Source organism: Myxocyprinus asiaticus, chromosome 44 (assembly GCF_019703515.2).
Source record: "Myxocyprinus asiaticus isolate MX2 ecotype Aquarium Trade chromosome 44, UBuf_Myxa_2, whole genome shotgun sequence".
Classification (NCBI taxonomy): domain Eukaryota; kingdom Metazoa; phylum Chordata; class Actinopteri; order Cypriniformes; family Catostomidae; genus Myxocyprinus; species Myxocyprinus asiaticus.
In genome coordinates this window covers 5,097,116-5,119,537 of record NC_059387.1, presented here as the reverse complement: position 1 = coordinate 5,119,537, position 22,422 = coordinate 5,097,116, and the positions used below count along the sequence as shown (strand labels likewise).

The 22,422-nt window shown below is 42.7% G+C and overlaps 1 protein-coding gene across 2 annotated transcripts in view; it reads left to right on the top strand.

The window, feature by feature from the left end:
- Positions 1-16,484: 16,484 nt before the first annotated feature.
- The window catches only part of LOC127434243 (polypeptide N-acetylgalactosaminyltransferase 11-like), a 51,478-nt gene continuing 45,540 nt past the window's right edge, over positions 16,485-22,422 (top strand). For both annotated transcript variants that reach the window (XM_051686833.1, XM_051686832.1), the window contains exon 1: positions 16,485-16,679. The gene's annotated coding sequence lies outside the window, so the exon portion shown is untranslated. The remainder of the gene's footprint in view (positions 16,680-22,422) is intronic.

Genomic DNA, 22,422 nt, shown 5'->3' with positions numbered 1-22,422 from the left:
TGTAAAACCTGGCAAAGATCAGAATCAGAATCAGAATGAGCTTTATTGCCAAGTATGCTTACACACACAAGGAATTTGTCTTGGTGACAGAAGCTTCCAGTGCACAAACAATACAACAACAAGACAAAGATAATAAAATAGAATAAAAATAAAAAGTGAATAGAAAATATAAGTATATATATATATATATATATATATATATATATATATATATATATATATATATATATAATACACAATAAGACAAAAAATATATAATAAATATATACATGTACAGTGGAGAATTCTCAGGGCCAGCAAAGTCATCTCTGCTGGCCTAACATGCCAAATAAATAAATATTTTCATTCTCAATCACCTTTTTGCACATGTATTTGTAATCGCTTTCCACTCTTAATTAATCTACAAACAAATAGAGAAAAATGAAAAGTTTATCCAGTCAGAATTTATTCCTTGATGCTTACAAACAAAGTGTGACAACTGTTTCACAAATCGCATGCCCAAAGCAGTGCGTGAGTCTGAGTTCCACCCCTTCAGGCCTTCAGAATTTCTTCAGAATCCCTCAACAGTGCAAATGAATGAGCAACTAAAGTCAGATTGTCAGATTCATCAGCCAATCAGACTGATTTATTTGTTCTTGGTGGGTGTGATCTTTAGGATATGTCCCAGTCCAGGCCTTCTAGCAGGCCTTGAGTGACGCAATCACGCTTTAAGTGATGTACGTAATTTGAAAGCGAAGAGCGCGAGATCTTGCTGACAATTCGGTTGTCATCACTGCTGGTATTGCCGTTGAGAAAGAGATCCTTATGGAATTAAAAACACGAGATTGTCACATATTCCCTTTTTTTGTGTTGACATTTATGTTGAAATTCTTGTTTAGTTCCTGTTTCCTGTTAGTTTGTAGTCCTTTTGTAGTTTCATTTTATGATTGGTTTTCCCCTGATTGTTTCCACAGGTGTTCCTTGTTCCCTTGTTTGCCCCCATGTATTTAAGCCCTTGTTTTCCCCTGGTTTCTTTGTCAGTCTTCACATGTGTTGTCTTGTTCTGTGCTTGGTTTCCCGTGTTTTTGTTTCATTCTATTCTGAGTTACTTTGTTTATTTTTGGTCTCCATTAAAAGCTGCATTTAGATCCTCATTCCACGTCTGCCTCGTTACAGAAAGACTGACCATCCAAAATGGATCTAGCAGCGTGCTTTGTCCAGTTGAGCCAAGCAAACTTACCAATTAGAGAATACTCTCGTCTGTTTAGCACTGTTGCCAGATACACTGGATTTACCGATTCCCACTTGAAGTTCTTGTATCAGATTGGTCTCCTAGCTCACAAGTGAAGGGAATTGCCGGAGACCGGTGATTACACGTGGGAGGAATATGTGGAGTTAATTTTAGAGAAATTCGCTTCAGAGGAACCTCCTCTCTCAAACCCGGTTCCGGTTTCCGAGTCTTCCACACCTCAGCCTGTTCCATGTCATGTCACAGCAACGCCTTAGCCTGCTCCATACCATGTCTCAGCCAAACCTCAGCCTGCTCCATGCCACAGCTACGCCTGAGTCTCTTCCACGCCATGTCACCACCAAGTTTAAGTCTACTCCATGCCATACCACAACCCAGCCTCCCACGGCCCTTGTTTCCAAGTTAAATTATCCACCACTTATGTCGGTGCATAGGGTCATGAAGACCCTTCCTCACAGCTTGTCAGTACTCACTTCTGCCACGGCGAACAAGCCAACGGCCACGCCTGCCACGGCCAACGAGCCAACGGCCACGCCTGCCACGACCAACGAGCCAACAGCCACGCCTGCCACGGCCAACGAGCCAACGGCCACGCCTGCCACTGCCAACGAGCCAACAGCCACGCCTGCCACGGCCAACGAGCCAATGGCCACACCTGCCACGGCCAATGAGCCTACGCCCACGCCTGCCACAGCCAACGAGCAAGAAGCCTCATCCGTCCCAGAGCCAGCATTGCCAACCTCGTCCGTTCCAGAGCCAGCGTTGACAGCCTTGTCCATCCCAGAGCCTGTGTTGCCAGCCTCGTCCGTCCCAGAGCCTGCATTGCCAGCCTCATCTGTCCCAGAGCCAGCGTTGTCAACTTCGGCCATCTGGAGGAGGAGAAGGAGGAGAAAAGTTTCTGTTCCCAAGTCTCTTCCCGTGTACACAACCACAGAGGTCGTTCCCGAGTCTCCGCCTATGCCCACAACCACAGAGGTCTTTCCTGAGTCTCTGCCTATGTCCACGACCACAGAGGTCATTCCTGAGTCTCTGCCCCTGTTCACAACCACAGAGGTCGTTCCTGAGTCTCTGCCCATGTTCACCACCACAGAGGTCGTTCCTGAGTCTCTGCCCATGCCCACGACTACAGAGGTCGTTCCCAAGTCTCTGCCCATGCCCATGACTACAGAGGTTGTTCCAGAGTCTCCGCCCATGCCCACAACCACAGAGGTCGTTCCTGAGACTCTGCCCATGTTCACGACCACAGAGGTCCTTCTCGAGTCTCTGCCCATGCCATGACTACAGAGGTCATTCCTGAGTCTTCGCTCATGCCCACGACCACAGAGGTCATTTCCCAGTTTCTGCCCATGTTCTCGACCACGGAGGCTGTTCCCGAGTCTCCTCCCATGTCCACGACCACAGAGGTCATTCCCGAGTCTCTGCCCATGCCCATGACTACAGAGGTTGTTTCCAAGTCTCCGCTCATGCCCACGACCACAGAGATCGTTTCCCAGTTTCTGCCCATGTTCTTGACCACGGAGGTCATTCCTGAGTCTCCTCCCATGCCCACGACCACAGAGGTCATTCCCGAGTCTCTGCCCATGCCCACGACTACAAAGGTTGTTCCCAAGTCTCATCACATGAACACGACCACGGAGGTCGTTTCCGAGTCTCCGCTCATGCCCACAACCACAGAGGTCGTTTCCCAGTCATTGCCCATGCCCACGACCACAGAGGTCGTTCCTGAGTCTCTTCCCATGTCCGCGACCACGGAGGTCGTTTCCCATTTATCCAGGACTCTTTGTCTCGAGCCTGCCACGACTCCGCACTCCACGGCTTCGCCCTTCGATCCTGCCATGGCTCCGCCTTCCACAGCTTCACCCCTTGAGCCTGCCACGGCTCCGCTTTCCATGGCTTTGCCCCTCGAGCCTGTCACGGCTCCAACTTCCACAGCTCCACCCCCAGAGCCTATTCCTCCAGCGGCTCTGCACCCAGAGACTATTCCTCCCACGGCTCCGCCTTCCACGGCTCTGCCCCCAGAGTCTTCCACGGCTCTGCCCCCAGAGTCTTCCACGGCTCCGCCCCCAGAGTCTTCCACAGCTCTGCCCGCTCCCCCAGAGACTATTTCCCCAGCAGTTCCGCCCGCTCACCCAGAGACTATTTCCCCAGCGGCTCCGCCCGCTCCCCCAGAGACTATTTCCCCAGCGGCTCCACCGCCTGACCCAGTCCCTGTCCTGCGGCCACCTCCCAGGACTCCTGACCCAGTCCCCACCTTGAGGTCATCTCCTTGGTCTCCTGGCCATCCGCCTGATCTGCTCTGGTCTCCTTGGTCTCCTGGCCGTCTGCCTGATCTGCTCTGGTCTCCCTGGTCTCCTGGCCATCTGCCTGATCTGCTCTGGTCTCCTTGGTCTTCTGGTCATCCGCCTGATCTGCTCTGGTCTCCTGGCCATCCGCCTGACCTGCTCTGGTCTCCCTGGTCTCCTGGCCGTCCGCCTTATCTATCTTGTCTCCTGGCCGTCCGCCTTATCTATCTTGTCTCCTGGCCGTCCGCCTGATCTGTCTTGTCTCCTGGCCATCCGCCTGATCTGTCTTGTCACCTGGCCATTAAAAGCTGCATTTAGATCCTCATTCCACGTCTGCCTCGTTACAGAGATGTTCTGCATGATCGTGCGATTGATTAATTAAACAGGAAAGGAGGCTGGTTTTCACCTCAAGCAAATTTGTAAGTGCTTTTTGGATTGTTATAGCAATATTAGGAGTTTTCTAAGTGTAAATTAGGCTGCTTGAGCATTCAGTGTTGGATCAAGTTTTGAAAAGTAGTGCTGCATTCCATTCAACTCGGAAAGTCGGATTTTACAACTTCCTACTAGGAAAAGTGCAATGGAATGCATCTTGAAGTCAGAATTACAACTTGTAGGCTCATGCAGAAATCCCTGATTTATCCGAGATGCAGGGGCATGATGTCACACAAACATGTCGACACTCAGGGAGATATACAAAGTAAGTGATAAAAATTCACTTTATTAAGTAATATCGATAAATGAGTTCGTTTTCACATTACATGATATTAAAGCTTGTTTAACAAACGCCTGCAGAAACAGGTGTATATAACATGGTAAATTATAATCTCTTTTGATAATCGTACACCTGAAGCACAAATGCTAGTGCTGCAGCATTGTTTATCAGTTGGGTTGCTAGGAGACATCTCTAATGAGAGTCAAACCCCTGCTAAGCTAATGGGAGCATTGCAGTTTTGTTTCCTTAAACGTCATCTTCCGAATATCGGGGAATGGAATGCATTTATGGTCTGAGATATCAAGTAGGAATATCCCACATCCAACTTGAATGGAATGCAGCATAACCATGTACCCTGACGAAATGAAATTTATTGCAAGCAACATTTAAATCGCAAATATTATAAGAGATTTTTCCAGGTATTATAGACCTCCTTGGTAGATTCATATGAAAAATTATGATTTTTGAATGTCTGTTTGGGAGACGTTCATTTCCCAAAACAGTCATGCTGCAGTTAAAATTAGGCTTGCTTGAGCATTAAGTGTCGTTTCAAGTTCTGGCTTTAGTGCATGGACGTGTTTTTAAAATGTCAATTGGTATTACTAATTAGCTGCGATATAATGTATGATGCCCAAAAGCATAGGGTGTCTTATTCATTGTGAAACTGTGTTTTCTTAATGGCATGAATAACACTGAAGGCCTAGACATAAAATACCACTGTTTACATATGTACAAATACAAATCTGCTATATACAGATAGTGCAAGGGAATGTAATGGCAGAAGAGGTAGGATATAAAAGACTAAGCTCTGTATTGCACATGCTCAATGGGGCAGTTTTATCTGTTCATGAGCTGGATAGTGTGAGGGAAAAATCTGTTCTTGTGCCTGACGGTTCTGGTGCTCAGTGCTCTGTAGCGCCGGCCAGAAGGCAACAGTTCAAAGAGGTAGTGGGCTGGGTGAGTGGGGTTCAGAGTGATTTTTCCAGCCCTTTTCCTCACTCTGGAAGTGTACAGTTCTTGGAGGGCAGGGAACAACCAATAATCCGCTCAGCAGTCCGAACTGTCCTTTGTAGTCTTCTGATTTCTGATTTCGTAGCTGAACCAAACCAGACTGTTTATGCAGAGGACAGGCTCAATGACTGCTGAGTAGAACTGTATTGGCAGCGCCTGTTCTTCCTCAACTGGTGAAGGAAGTACAACCTCTGCTGGGCCTTTTTCACAATGGAGTCAATGTGGGTCTCCCACTTTAGATCCTGTGAGATGGTAGAGCCCAGGAACCTGAATGACTCCACTGCTGCCACAGTGCTGTTCAGAATGGTGAGCGGGTCAATGTTGGGGCATTCCTCCTAAAGTCCACTATCATCTCTACTGTTTTGAGCGTGTTCAGCTCCAGGTTGTTTTGACTGCACCAGACAGCCGTTCAACCTCCCTTCTGTATGCAGACTCATCGTCATCCTGGATGAGGCCGATGACAGTAGTGTCGTCTGAAAACTTCAGGAGCTTGACAGAGGGGTTCTTGGCAGTGAAGTCATTTGTGTACAGGGAGAAGAGTAGTGGGGAGAGTACACATCCCTGGGGGGCACCAGTGCTGATCGTACAGGTGATGGAAGTGAATTTCCCCAGTCTCACTAACTGCTGCCTATCTGTCAGAAAGCTGGTGATCCACTGACAGATAGAGGTGGGAACAGAGAGTTGGTTTAATTTAGTCCGGAGAATAGCTGGGATGATGGTGTTGAAAGCCGAACTGAAGTCCACAAAAAGGATCCTTGCATATGTCGCAACTCTCTGTCCAGATGTTGCAGGATATGATGCAATACCATGCTGACTGCATCGTCCAAAGACCTGTTTGCATAAGTAAATTGAAGGGGATCCAGAAAGGGTCCCGTGATGTCCTTCAGGTGGGCCAACACCAGTCTCTCAAATTACTTCATGACCACAGATGTCAGAGTGACGGGTCTGAAGTCATTGAGTCCTGTGATTTTGGGTTTCTTTTGGACAGGTATGATGGTGGAGCATTTGAAGCAGCAGGGAACTTCACACTGCTCCAGTGATCTTTTGAATATCTGTGTGAAGATTGGGGCCAGCTGGTCAACACAAGATTTTAGACAAGTGGGTGAAACACTATCTGGGACCTGTGCTTTCTTTGTCTTTTATTTCTGGAAGACCCGGCACACATCCTATTCACTGATCTTAAGTGCAGTTTGAGTAGCAGGAGGGGGAAGGAGGGGGGTTGCAGGAGGTGTTGATGTTTGTGTGAGGTGAAAGTCAGAAAGGGTGTGGGGTGTGAGACTGGACTTTTCAAATCTACAGTAAAACACATTCAGGTCGTCAGCCAGTTGCTGATTCTCTACAGTGTTGGAGGATGGTGTCTTGTAGTTAGTAATGTCCATCGGCCTCTCCACACTGATGCAGGGTTGTTAGCTGAAAACTTGTTTTTCAGCTTCTCAGAGTAGTTTCTTTTAGCCATTCGAATCTCTTTTGTCAGTGTATTTTTGGCCTGATAGTACAACATTTTATCCCCACTTCTGTAAGCATCCTCTTTGGCCTGACGAAGCTGCCTGAGTTTTGCTGTAAACCATGGTTTGTCATTGTTGAATGTTAAATAAGTCCCAGTGGGAATGCACATATCCTCACAAAAACTGATATATAGATGTCACAGTATCTGTGATCTCATCCAGTTTGTTGTCTACAGCTTCAAAAACACTCTAATCAGTGCAGTCAAAGCAAGCTTGTAGTTCCAGCTCTGCTTCATTGGTCCATCTCTTTACAGTCTTTACTACAGGTTTAGCTGATTTTAGTTCAGCCTGTAGCCTGTAGGTCGGCAGAAGATGAACCAGACAGTGATCAGAGAGTCTCAAAGCTACTCAAGGGACAGAGCAATATGCATCCTTTAATGTTGTTGTAACAGGGGTAAAAGGGAAAGGAGGAGGTGAGAACCGGATGAAGCATCAAAGTAATATTTAATTACACAAAAAGACACAAACATAAACACATACAGGGCAGCAGCCTGTAGCTCTTTCTCTCCCAAAATGTATCCCTCTCGTCGGCTTGATTATAGCCTGATTAGGGGCTGGGCGTGCATAATCACGGCCCTGGCCCCACCCTCCTCCTTGCCAGAGTTGTGTATCAGTGATCCAGTATATTTCTGTCTCTGGTGGGGCATGTAATGTGTTGTCTGTATTTTGGCAGTTTACAGGTGAGGTTGACTTGGTTAAAATTGCTATAGTTCGTCTGTTTTGTTAGGAAGAGAGTGGTGATTCGCTAGATGAATACTCAGCAGCGCTGTTTGAAAGCCGCGCTGACGGAGCTTGACCAGCACGCCGGCTCACTTCCCTCGCTTGCGTCTCAGCGCGCTTGAACAACACAGCTGTGCCTCTGACTAAAATATCCAGCAAAAAGTCTGAATAGTCAAAAACTGGGAAAAGATTGTCTGGTATGTGCTGCAGAATGTTCAGCAGTTTGTTCTTGGTAAAACTGATTGGAAAAAAATGACTAAACACAGGACAAACAAACAAAAACAACAAAAGAATTGGAGAGCTCCACACTGAGGCTGCCATCCTGTATCCAAATAAAAGATGTCTGTGGACACACCCTTAGACCAGGTCCAGGAAGAGGCCATGTTCCTGGTAGCGTGAGCTTTAACACCCATGGGACAATGTATGCCCGGCGAATCATACGGGAGCCCAATGGCATCGACAACCCAGTGATAAAGTCTTTTCTTAGAGACGGGCAAACTTTTTGAATGACCTCCAAAGCAGACAAAGAGCTGATCCGTCAGCCTCGTTTCACTCGTACGGTCAACATACATGTGCAGCCTCTATGCCTTGTCAAATATGAATGGAGGAGGGGAGAAAGCTTGTAAGGTAACAACCTGAACCCTGAAAGGAGTGGCCAAAACCTTGGGCACATAACTTTCCCAAGGCTTGAGAATGGCTTTTGATAAGTCTTATCCAAAGTCCAGACAAGAGTCATTGACCAACAAGGCATGAACATGTAAGCTTACTGCATCGGAACAACAGTTCCACCAGCTCTGGAAACCTAGGGCCACTCCACTTTATCTTTTGATGAAGGCACTCATGGTGTCACTGAACAGGCCCTGTTGAGACACCGGGCATCAAGCAACATAGCTTTGGCTTTTTTTCACATAACTCCCTGCAGACACCACGTTACCCATCGATCTGGCAGTGGCTTGGGCAGTGACTTTGGTAGCCCGGAGTGCCAGGTCAGTGGCAAAATGCAACTCCTTAAATGACTCGGGATCCAAGCCACTCTCATCCATGTCGTTGAGCAGGTCAGCCTGGTATGCCTTCAGGACCGCCATAGTGTCCAGGGCTGAACCAGCCTTACCTGCTGCTCCATAGCAAGTTTGGACTTGCACTTAAACCTCACACTCACACTCAGTCAGCATCTGGCCTTGTTGTAGGTACCTTGGACTCACCTTTTGCTCTGCTTCAAAGGAAAATAACTTACCTGTCTGTTAACTTACCTGCATATCTGGCATTGGAGGAAGGAGTTTGGGCCAAGATTCTTAAAAACGTTAAGTCAGCATCTAGAGATGCAAGGGTGTGTCTTATACAATTCAAAATTTTGCATAGATTTTATTGGACCCCCTCTAGACTGTATAGGCTTGGTCTTAAAGACACACCCACCTGCTGGAGATGCCAATCGGAGGATGGAGACATGGCCCATATTTTTTGGTGGTGTGTCGAGATCCTGAAATTCTGGTCGAAGGTTCAGAATTTTGTGTGCGACGTGGTGGGCTCTCGGGTTTCGTTTTGTATATGTATATGTTTACATTTTATTTTTTATTGTATGATTTTATAGAAAATGTTAATTACAAAAAAAAAACGTACCTGCGTATCAACGATCTGCTCTGGATGTGCAAGATAAGTGACCTTGAGAACCCTGAGTTTGCAGTATACCTACTTTCCGGTGTGTAACTTACCTGTTTATCAAAGATCTGCTCTGGATGTGCAAGATAAGTGACTTTGAGAACCCTGAGTTTGCAGTATGCCTACTTTCCGGTGTGTAACTTACCTGTTTATCAATGATCTGCTCTGGATGTGCAAGATAAGTGACTTTGAGAACTCTGAGTTTGCATTATACCTCTAAATACTGATCTGTTCCTCAGTTTATGGATGTTGCAAGTCTGAAACCTGGTTTGAAGTTTATGTTTCCTGTTTTGGCAAGGATTGTACCTGAAATACTGATCTGCGGATCCTAGTGGCGATCAGCTGATCACCTTCTGCCTACGTTCTCTGGTTTTACGAAAGACTGTGTTAATAAGACTGTACACTTGACTGAATACTCACCTCACGCTACTTACCTGTTTTGTCTGTGTTCTGTTTAATAAACTCCTGCACCTGGGTTCATCTCCAGTTCCTGTGTTGGTATGTCATTACACACACAGGCTGTCAGTTTTTACTCAGTAATTCTGAAGAATTCAGACAATTTATATTTGGTTTATGTAGATTTGTTTATATAGATTTATTTTAGTTTATATTTTGCAATTTGAGGTTTGGGTTCCATTCCATGTAATTAATTATCCTTTGGATGTAAACATGTTCCTCCTCATGTAAAATAAATTTCATGATAACTATGTTTTCAATTGTTATCAAAGAACCACTCCTGATAACTTCTGTAGAACTGATGGTTGCTATTGAAAGAGTTGATCAGAGTATGTAAAAGATATAACAAAATTATGCAAGCATTGAGAACAAGTTTTACATTCCTTGTGTATAAGGTCATGTGTTCAGATTTCAAGAGCATAGACTCATATTGATGTGTTATTAATTTGGCCCCTCTCTGCACACTGTGGGCTATCTGCGGCCCACTCCTTTCTAGATCTGCCCCTGCTGTGAAGGTGTGCAGAATCAATCGATGAAGTGAAGATTCGGGTGTCCAGAGTATGACAGATGATATCGTGACCCTGAATGAGAAAATTCTGATCAGATACAGTTGAAGCCAGAAGTTTACAGTGCATTCGGAAAGTATTCACAGCGCTTCACTTTTTCCACATTTTGTTATGTTACAGCCTTATTCCAAAATGGATTAAATTCATTATTTTCCTCAAAATTCTACAAACAATACCCCATAATGACAATGTGAAAGAAGTTTGTTTGAAATCTTTGCAAATTTATTAAAAATAAAAAACGAAAAAAAAAATCACATGTACATAAGTATTCACAGCCTATGCCATGACACTCAAAATTGAGCTCAGGTGCATCCTGTTTCCACTGATCATCCTTGAGATGTTTCTACAACTTGATTGGAGTCCACCTGTGGTAAATTCAGTTGATTGGACATGATTTGGAAAGGCACACACCTGTCTATATAAGGTCCCACAGTTAACAGTGCATGTCAGAGCACAAACCAAGCCATGAAGTCCAATGAATTGTCTGTAGACCTCCGAGACAGGATTGTATCAAGGCACAGATCTGTACACTGTAGAGAATATTTCTGCAGCACTGAAGGTCCCAATGAGCACAGTGGCCTCCATCATCCATAAATGGAAGAAGTTTGGAACCACCAGGACTCTTCCTAGTGCTGGCTGCCCGGCCAAACTGAGCGATCGGAGGAGAAGGGCCTTAGTCAAGGAGGTGACCAAGAACCCGATGGTCACTCTGACAGAGCTCCAGCGTTTCTCTCTGGAGAGAGGAAAACCTTCCAGAAGAACAACCATCTCTGCAGTACTCCACCAATCAGACCTGTATGGTAGAGTGGCCAGACGGAAGCCACTCCACAGTAAAAGGCACATGACAGCCTGCCTGAAGTTTGCCAAAAGGCACCTGAAGGACTCTCAGACCATGAGAAACAAAATTCTCTGGTCTGATGAAACAAAGATTGAACTCTTTGGCCTGAATGGCAAGCGTCATGTCTGGAGGAAACCAGGCACCGCTCATCACCTGGCCAATACCATCCCTACAGTGAAGCATGGTAGTGGCAGCATCATGCTGTGGGGATGTTTTTCAGCGGCAGGAACTGGGAGACTAGTCAGGATTGAGGGAAAGATGAATGCAGCAATGTACAGAGACATCCTTGATGAAAACCTGCTCCAGAGCGCTCTGGACCTCAGACTGGGCCGAAGGTTCATCTTCCAACAGGACAATGACCCTAAGCACACAGCCAAGATAACAAAGGAGTGGCTACGGGACAACTCTGTGAATGTCCTTGAGTGGCCCAGCCAGAGCCCAGACTTGAACCCGATTGAACATCTCTGGAGAGATCTGAAAATGGCTGTGCACCGATGCTCCCCATCCAACCTGATGGAGCTTGAGAGGTCCTGCAAAGAATGGGAGAAACTGCCCCAAAATAGGTGTGCCAAGCTTGTAGCATCATACTCAAAAAGACTTGAGGCTGTAATTGGTGCCAAAGGTGCTTCAACAAAGTATTGAGCAAAGGCTGTGAATACTTATGTCCATGTGATTTTTTATTTATTTTTTTTTTTTTATTTTATTTATTTATTTTTTTTCATTTATTTTTTTTTTAATAAATTTGCAAAGATTTCAAACAAACTTCTTTCACGTTGTACTTAGTCTCCCTCAGCGAGAGCTTGCAGCTACTGGGGTTTGCTGTGAGTCCTGCCTGTCGCAGTGATCTCAGAACTGCCCTCAGATGCTGCATGTGCCGCTGCCAATCATTACTGTAATTGATGATGTCATCTAGATATAAGCCGAATGCGGTCTGAGGATTCGGTCCATGAGGTGCTGAAATGTAGCCGGGGCCCCAAACAAACCGAACGGAAGTGTCACAAATCGGTGTAATCCAAACGGTGTGGAGAAGGCCGTTTTTTCATGGGATATTGGTGTCAAGGGGATCTGCCAATTACCCTTTGTCAAATCCAGTGTCGAATAAAATTGAGTGGTGACCAACCGATCGAGCAACTCATCAGTACGAGGCATTGAGTATGCATCAAATCAAACACCGCATTGACTTTTCTATAATACACACAGAACCGTACAGACCCGTTGCTCTAAGGAACCAGAACAACCGGACTGGACTGTGGGATTCTTCTATTACTCCCATCTCGAGCATCGCATCTAATTCTTCCCGGACTACTTTTTTTCTTGTGTTCGGGTAGTTGGTAGGGATGGGGCTTTCTCCTGGCTGAGGAGGCTCTGGATTGCATGCCGGTGCTCTGCTTGAGCAATGGCGAGGACTCCATGACGGTGTATTTCCTCAAATTTTTCCCAGGGGTCGGCACTGGTGTGAAGCGGTTCGTTGATAGGGAACAGGAGGAAACGGGAAACGTGGGGTTGTAACTCAACGTAAGATTTTTTAATTCAGTAAACTCAAAAATGGCTTTTCAGCATAACACTTACACTATATTGCCAAAAGTATTCGCTCACCCATCCAAATAATTGAATTCAGGTGTTCCAATCACTTCCATGGCCACAGGTGTATAAAATGAAGCACCTAGGCATGCAGACTGCTTCTACAAACATTTGTGAAAGAATGGGCCACTCTCAGGAGCTCAGTGAATTCCAGCGTGGTACTGTGATAGGATGCCACCTGTGCAACAAGTCCAGTCGTGAAATTTCCTTGCTACTAAATATTCCACAGTCAACTGTCAGTGGTATTATAACAAAGCGGAAGCGATTGGGAATGACAGCAACTCAGCCACGAAGTGGTAGGCCACGTAAAATGACAGAGCGGGGTCAGCGGATGCTGAGGCGCATAGTGCTCAGAGGTCGCCAACTTTCTGCAGAATCAGTCGCTGCAGACCTCCAAAGTTCATGTGGCCTTCAGATTAGCTCAAGAACAGTGCATAGAGAGCTTCATGGAATGGGTTTCCATGGCCGAGCAGCTGCATCCAAGCCATACATCACCAAGTGCAATGCAAAGCGTCGGATGCAGTGGTGTAAAGCACGCTGCCACTGGACTCTAGAGCAGTGGAGATGCGTTCTCTGGAGTGACGAATCACGTTTCTCCATCTGGCAATCTGATGGACGAGACTGGGTTTGGTGGTTGCCAGGAGAACGGTACTTGTCTGACTGCATTGTGCCAACTGTGAAGTTTGGTGGAGGGGGGATTATGGTGTGGGGTTGTTTTTCAGGAACTGGGCTTGGCCCCTTAGTTCCAGTGAAAGAAACTCTGAATGCTTCAGCATACCAAAAGATTTTGGACAATTCCATGCTCCCAACTTTGTAGGAACAGTTTGGGGATGGCCCCTTCCTGTTCCAACATGACTGCGCACCAGTGCACAAAGCAAGGTCCATAAAGACATGGATGAGCGAGTTTGGTGTGGAAGAACTTGACTGGCCTGCACAGAGTCCTGACCTCAACCCGATAGAGCACCTTTGGGATGAATTAGAGCGAAGACTGCAAGCCAGGCCTTCTCGTCCAACATCAGTGTCTGACCTCACAAATGCGCTTCTGGAAGAATGGTCAAAAATTCCCATAAACACACTCCTAAACCTTGTGGAAAGCCTTCCCAGAAGAATTGAAGCTGTTATAGCTGCAAAGGTTGGGCCGACGTCATATTAAACCCTATGGATTAAGAATGGGATGTCACTTAAGTTCATATGCGTCTAAAGGCAGATGAGCGAATACGTTTGGCAGTATAGTGTATGACACAGCATTTTTCAGTCTGTTAGTCTGGTAACTCTCTCTCCCCTTCTGTTGCTGGCGTAGTTCCTTTTATAGCGCTCTCCCCAAGCTTACTGCAATTGGAAACAGGTGTTAATTATTATCTGGCTCAGGTGTATGCACCCTTACCGCTTTCTCTCTCTCTCGACGGACGTTCGACCACGCCCCCACTGCCACACAGACATATAAATTGTAGTGTACTATAGGTTTGGTTTGAATAATTTTGATTTGCTTTTGTGTCTTTTCAATAATCTCCTGATTATTTTAGTGTTGTACTGCACCCAGAGCTGCTGAGATCAGTGTGAGCCACGCAGCAAAAATAGGCTTAACACCGAAACGATCCACTCACTGCCGCATCTGGAACGCTTCTGGGACGTGTCACCTTGTGACTCACGCTTGCAGTCAACTGTTAATATGGGCACCGAAACGAAAACACACTGTTCACGCCTCACTCACACCCCCACTCACGCCCCACTCATGGAGGATGTGTGAACCCTGCGTTAGTAGTATTGTTACCTGACCTGACCGCTGCTCAGAAGACTCTCCCTCACTCTCTAACCTCGAGCCTTGAGGTTGTGCCTCATATTGAATAGAAGAATTAGACTTTTCACTTATTGTTACCTGCCAACACTCCCAATTTTACCGGATGTCTCCCGATTTTACACCCCTCCCCCATTTGTGCTACAGGTGTACAATTATCAATAAAGAGTATAATTTACCATATTTTGAACTGCTACTCTGCTAATGTTTGTTAAACATGCTTTAATATCATGTAATTTAGGAACTTTGACTCATTTATCGACATTATTTAATACAAGTGAATGTTTATCACTTATTTTGTATATCTTCCTGGGTGCCGACATGATTGTGTGACGCCACACAACTGCATCTAGGCAAAATCTGAGTTTTAAATTTCCAAGTTGGAATTACGACTTCAAGTGGCGTTCCATTGCACTTTTCCCAGTAGGAAGTTGGAAAATCCGACTTTCTGAGTTGAATGGAACGCAGCATGATATAATTTGGAAATGTTTTATGCAGTGGGTAAAGGGTCGTCTGAAAAGTCCACACATTTGTTTTTTTTTTAATTGAAAAAAAGAAGGTTCAATATAAATGTTCAATAAGATGAACAAAATTACACAGATCCAACAATGTATGAATACAACCACTGAGTCATAAAGACAAGAAGTACAGGTGAAGGAAAAAATAAATAAATGAATAAATAAAAATTATGTATAAAAAAAATAAATAAAAAAAATACATATAAACTAACAGATGTAAACATAAGATAAAGAAGATAAATAATCGAAGAAAATATTTTTTATAAGTCATGGGTCAGAAAAGTTCTCAGCATATAAGAAAGGATATACACTTTTTATTATTAATAACTCAAAAAGCATTTATTGCTTAAACTGTGAAGGATGTGGTAAGGTACCATCTGAATGCAGGGTCAATTTATTGGTATTATTCATCTTCAGTGTAGTATTAGTAACCGGTACTGTCGCTCCCTATACGTATATTACGCAGTCTGTATGGTGCACCTACTCGTAGGGGGCACCAAAAACTCCACCGGCTGCCGTTCCTTGCACCGCTTTTTTGGAACAATTTGAACATATACAATATGCGCAACATATTGCGATGAGCAGACCTGGCGTAATTTAACAATATGCAGATAAATGTCATGATTACCTAATTGTTATCACTGTCTTCACTGTTATTTATAGGCTATTTACATGACTGGCATAGACTTTCCATATATATTAATACACAGTAAATTGTAGTAGACAGCTTGCTGCATACTGTATTTCAGTTCAGCAACAGCTCAAGGGCTCACTTTATTTTTTATAATTCTTTATCTTTTATATTATAACATTATGATTTAACTGCAGCAATTGTTGTAATTGGAAATGTACACATCCCTTGTATTGTGCTAATGTTTTTGGAACATTACTTACATACTTACACATAATGATGATCAATGCTTTTATTTTACTGAATGAATAATCTGCCCGCTGTCGTGCGTCTTTTTGATTACTGCCAGTTTAAGAGCCGACGATGCGAAGTATTGGGTGAGAGGGGCTGTACACGTGCCATCAATCACAACTCTTTTACAAACAGACACAAAGCATTTTAGCCCATCTAAAACTAAATTATACATACAAACACTCAAAGGAGAAATTTTCAACCGCTGATTTTTCATTCAGTTGTAAAGCTTCCAGTTGCACTACCCATGTGTATGAATGTGTGTGTCTGTACATGTGTATAATTAGTTTTATTTTTTATTATTATCTATGTCTTGCTGCTGTTTTTGTATTGTTTTTGTGTTGTTGTACACTGGAAGCTCCTGTCACCAAGACACATTCCTTGTATGTGTAAGCATACTTGGCAATAAAGCTGATTCTGATTTTTTATTTTATTTTTTATTTATGGAATGTTTTTTAACAGGATGACAGGATATATGATAATTTAATACAAATAATTTTGTAAATTAAAAAACTTCCTAAACTAAAACTTCCACAAACCCACAGAGTACGGGTCTGGATTCGAACATTACGACGCGCAAAGTGAAGCACGCATGTGACTGGATAGAAAATGAGTTTTTTATTGGTCACGTGATTCTCTGAAACCAATACACACTCCGAGATACGGGGCTTCGTTGGATATTGCGCTGCGTACTCGATACACGCTTTGATATCACAGTCATACGTGTCACACATCACTAGGCTGCATGCTATGTTGTAGGCGGCAGTAGAGAGGCGCAGCAGCGCTGTTGTGTCGTCATCATTACCAGCGAGAGACGGGCAGCGCACAGCCGCACACTGAGCGCAGCGCAGCGCAGGAATGGAGCTGTGAACTACGTCTGCATCAGCGAGTGAGTGAACACACCATACTAATTATTACTGCACATTACAGCGGGAATGAGCACTGACAGCTTATTATACAGAGATTTTTACAGTGTTTGTTTGGGCCAGCTAGCGAGTTAGCTCATGATGGCTCTGCTTAGAACCTAGTGAGCTGCCTGTATAGTGAGCAGCATGTTTAGGTGTCATAGGCGCGTTCATAATCAGCAGGAATTTTGGGCGCGTTTGGAGTCAGCAGCATCTTTGGGCACCATAAATTGACTCTGTACACTTGTATGATGCCTCTAACGCTTCCTAAGTAGAAAGCTCACTACGTTTTGAGACACAGCCCACGATTTCTGTTGCATGTCTATGAATTTATCATGTTCAGAACTGTATTGGTGCCTTGCTCTATGATTTGCTGTTGAAGTGTTAAAGGTAAATTGACAGGTAAATTATCTGATTTCTGTCATATCTGCTTTATATAGGAAGAATACGCTCAATACTCCAATATGTTTGATTAGATCATTTAAACTACATAGAGATAAAACTCTGGTAACAACCTCTCAGTCTCAGTGATTCGTGTTTAGATCTGACATTGCCCTTTCTTGGAGATATTTGTAGTGGATCACATTGGATCTAATTGAAACCACATGGATAATCAGCTGCATTTGAAATATATCTGTAACAGCTTTAAAATCACTGTCTGTATTCATAATCTACGTTCTTGACTGGTTTTATATATTTTAATTTGGATGCAAGGTAGTTTATGGAAGAAACATGTTAAGTTTAGTGGTCAAACGATGTGGATTTTTACAGTTTTCCATCTCAGATGAGACTGAGCCCAGAGAAGTCGTCGACGCTTCTGGACAGTGTTGATGTATAGCTTCTCCTTTGGATAGTAAAGACTTAACTTGCAGCTGTGCATGCAGTGGCGAATGGTGTTGACTGAAAGGTTTATCGAAGTATTCCCGAGCCCATGTTATGATTTCTATTACAGAAATATGATGGTTTTTAAGACAGTGTTTTCTGAGGAATTGGAGATCATTCACATTCAGAAGTGGTTTTCAGCCTTGCCCTTTATGCCCTGAGATTTGACCGGATTCCTTGAATCTTGTAACTAAATTGCACACGGTAGAGGGTGAAATGCCCACAATCCTTCCAATTTGTCTTTGGGGGAACATTGTTCTCAAAGTGCTGGACAATTTGCTGATGCACCTGTTGGCAAATTATCTACTCAACTAGAGGTGGGGGGAAAAATAGTTACTTTTTTTTAACAATTTGTTTATTGAGATTTAACAAGTTTAAGTATAATACAACAATATTAGAAATAGTCATATCTTCTTATATATATAAGGGGGAGTACAGGTTAATTTTATACAGCCTTAAAGTATGGAGGGAAAATAATATAAGTTGTATACACAGAGGATTCAACAAGCCATGACAAGAAAAAGGAATAGTTTTCAAGAAAAGACCTTTTATTCAATTATTGATTCATGCTACCTTGACTCTCTCAACCTCATCCACTAGTTTAGTAAAATCTGGAATATAATTGGAATAAGGAATACAAAGGGTTTCCAGATACTTTCAAAAAGTAAATTGTTTATCTTTCAGTACATACATTATATTTTCCATTGCTAAACAAAAAGGCATATTATTAATCCACTGCACAACAGATGGTCTTTCCACTTTCTTCCAAAACAGAGCTATCAGACGTTTTGCTTCAAGTATACTTATGTCAATAAGTTTACGAGTGTTTCTACCCATGACAACATTCTCAGGATTGATTCCCAAATAAAAATTTCTGGCTTCATAGGTAGGTTTACAGAAACCATCTGAAAAATTAGTTGAGCCACCTCTTTCCAAAACTCCACCTTAGGACAGCTCCACATGCAGTGTAGAAGTGTACCTTTAGCAACAGAGCATTTACTGCACATATCTGGAATGTTGGGGTTGATTTTGTTTGGTCTAACCGGAGTAATGTAGATTCTCATAATCCAATTGAATTGTAATAACTTCAACTGAGTGTTAATAGTTTGTGATTGGGCTTCCTCCCATGTAAGGAGATATCTATGTTTAGGTCTCCAGGAGATCAGTTTAGATTCAGAAGTTTCTTTAGAGTATGACACTAACATAATATAAAAATGAAATGGTAAGCCTTTAGATTGAGAAGGTTTCGATAATAAATCTTCTAGTGGAGACCTAATGGGTTTTGCAAGCTTTGTTCCTTGGTAAGAGATATATAGCTCCTAAATTGAAGAAATAATTTTTTTTTTTTTTTTTAGGAATACCAAATTGTGTTGTTATCTCTGTAAAAGACATTAGATCATTATCCTTGTAAACGTCCTGGATTTTTTGCAGCCCTTTGTCATACCATAATTTAAATCCTAAATCTGATCTAGCTGGCTTGAATTTTTCATTTCCCCATATTGGAGTAAAGCATGAAAGGGTATTCAACTGACCTAGATACTTGTGTACTTCACACCAGACATTAATTGTATTAATTAAAATAGGGTTAAAGGAAACCATATCTCTGCGTTTTTTTTTTTAAGGGCTTTGGTATCTGCCAAATAGAGATATAGATTAAAGGGTAGACTTTATAAGGAGAGATTACATTTTTTCAATTTTTCAAAACATTCAGAGGTGAAATAATTCAAAATAGTTTGTAACTATGCAGCCCAGTAAAACCACTGTGAATTAGGAAGTTGGAGACCACCCCTGCTGTAAGGCAAGTATAATAGACAAACGGACATACACTCTTTTACTATTCCAGATAAAATCAGGGAGAAGCTTTCGGAGTGTTGTTGAAAAAAAAAAAAAAAAAAAAAAGGGAGATTGTGGAAAATTTTGAAGGAAATATAAAATTTTAGGTAATACATTCATTTTTATTACATTTATACACCCTATCAGGGAAATGGGCAAACTTTTTTCCATCTATCAATAGATTTAGAAATAGTGTCTAAAAGAGGTTGATAGTTTAACAAAGATATATGATCTATGTTAGCTTTAATTTTAATTCCCAAGTAAGTAAAATAATCTACAACTTTGAAGTGTGTTACAACTGGTTTTTGTTTATCATCATTATTCAATAATAGGATGCATGATTTTGAATAGTTTATTTTGTAACCAGAGAAGTTACCAAAAAGTGAAATAAGTTGTATTAGTGAGGGGATAGATTTCATCAATTCTGACGAGTATAATATAACATCATCCGCATACAAAGAATTTCGTTAGTCCAAGGTGCAGAATCTGATACCTGCTATATTACTATTAGACCTTACAGCTATGGCAAATGGCTCAATAGCCAAAAAAAAAAAAGAAGTGGTGAAAGGGGACACCCTTGATGTGTGCCCCTTTAAATATTAAAAGCCTTGGAATCTATTTTATTAGTCAACACTTCAGCCGTTGGATGTGTGTAAAGGATATTATTCCATTTATAAAAAGATTCTCCAAATCCAAATCTTTTAAGAACCTCTAATAAATAAGGCCATTCCACACTTTCAAAGGCTTTTTCAGCGTCCAAGGACAAGATGGCTGTATCTAAAGCCCCCCTTTTTAGATGTAATATATTAAGTACTGTCCTAACATTATGAAAACCCTGTCTGCCCTTAATAAATCTATTGTGGTCTCGATCTGTTATTTCTGGTAGAATTGTCTCCAGCCTCCTTGCCAAAATGTTGCTTAATACTTTAATGTATGTGTTAAGCAGTGAAGTTGGTCGAAATGATTCGCACTTGGTATTTATTTTATTAGGTTTAGGGAGTAATGTAATAAGAGCACTTCTTAGAGAGACCGGGAGTACACCATTTGCAAATGGTTCTTTACACAAGTTAAAAAGTGGAGGGACTATTTTTTTTTCTTTACATTTTTTTGTAGAAATCTACATTAACGCCACCCGGCCCAGGTGTCCCACCTGCCTTTAAACTATCAATAGCCTCTGAAATTTCCTCTTCTGTTATATCTAAATCCAGAGATGTTTTTGTCTCTTCAGAGATAGTGGGTATGTTCAGACCATCCAAAAAAGCTGTTCGTGCAGTAATATCTATGTATTTTGAGCTGTATAAAGTTTCAAATAAGTGTTTAAAAGTATCATTTATCTTTACTGGGTCAGCTGTTATTTTGCCATCACTATCTTCAATATAGTTTTTTGTTGTTTCGGATTGTTTTGTTTGATTCTCCAAGCAAACAGTTTTCCAGCTTTTTCACTTTGAAAAAGGTGAAAAATACAAAGTAACATCATACCCACATATAAACAGACACACAAGTAGAAATACATAAGTACATAATAAAGACAAAGTTCAACATATAGGAAAAACAAAAAACAAAACCAAAAAATGTGTCTCCCTCCACTGCCCCTCACTAGGACCATTCCAAATGAGACAAATAACTGCCCCATTTTCTGCCATAAATTGCCAGGTTCCCCAGCCATCTAGAAGTCATCTCCTCAAAAGCAGCCACTTTACCCAACTTGATGCACTACTCACGAAATGAGGGTGCATCAGTTGACTTCCATCCCCTAAGGATTAGCTGTCTGCCAGTCATCACGCTGGTTAGGACCCAGCTTTTTATGTATTTATCTCCTATATTCAGGACCCCTCCATCACCCAAAATACACAGTCTGGGACAAAGTGAAAACTGAGTGTCCAGTACATCACACACAAAGCGCTGGACCCTCAACCAAAAAATTCCTGAATCTTAACACAGCCCCAAAAAAAACATGGGTTGTGTCCCCATCTTCTGACTGGCATCGCCAGCACGTGGGTGAGTCTTTAAGACCAAGCCTATACAATCTAGAGGGGTCCAGTAGAACCGATGCAAAATCTTAAATTACATCAGATGGACCCTTGCATCTCTAGATGCAGACCTGATGCTTTTTAGGATCCACACTCCCTCCTCCAATACCAAGTTTAAATCTTTCACCCATAATCTCATGAGAGAAGACAAAGCTCCATCCGCCAGACTCTGAATTAACAGGGAGTAATACACAGATGCTTCATGACCTTTCCCATAAGCAGTTATCACCATTTCCAGAGTATCTGCCGCTTTAGGGGGTGTACACTACTCTCAAAAATAGTACAGAGCAGGTGGCGCAACTGTAAAATCCTAAAGACCTGGGATCTAGGAATCTTAAAATGTTGAACCAAATTATCAAAAGATCTCAGTACTCCACTCTCATATAGGTCAACGAGTGTAGTAACCCTCCCAATCCACTCTGACCAACAGAAAGGGGACTTGTTAATATGTAATTTAGGGTTCAGCCATATGCTTGAGGCAACATTTAAATAAATGTCAGAATTAAACACTCTAGACACTTTTGTCCAAACCACGTGCAAATGCGAAATAACGGGGAGTGACTTAACTTGCAATGGCGAAATAGGGGCAAGGACTTCTTGTTCAATACGAAACCAGGGAGGGGCTCTCTCAGGTGGAAGCGACTAATGAGCCAAATGTCTAAGACCGAACGCATAATAATGAAACAAAATCTTGGGTAGGCCTAGCCCAGCTTTGTCAGTCGGCCTATGTAACTTATTGAAATGTAATCTGGGCCGCTTACCATTCCAAATAAAGGACTCCACTATGCTATCAAATTGTTTGAAATTAGAAAGGGGGACATCTACAGGGAGAGATTGTAGCAGGTAGATACATTTTGGAATACAATTCATTTTAATAACATTAACCTTCCCAATCATGGATAAATGTAATGAAGCCCACCTGCCCACATTGCTCGAAAACCTTTTTATTAGAGGGTCAAAACTTAATTCTATCAAGTCTTTT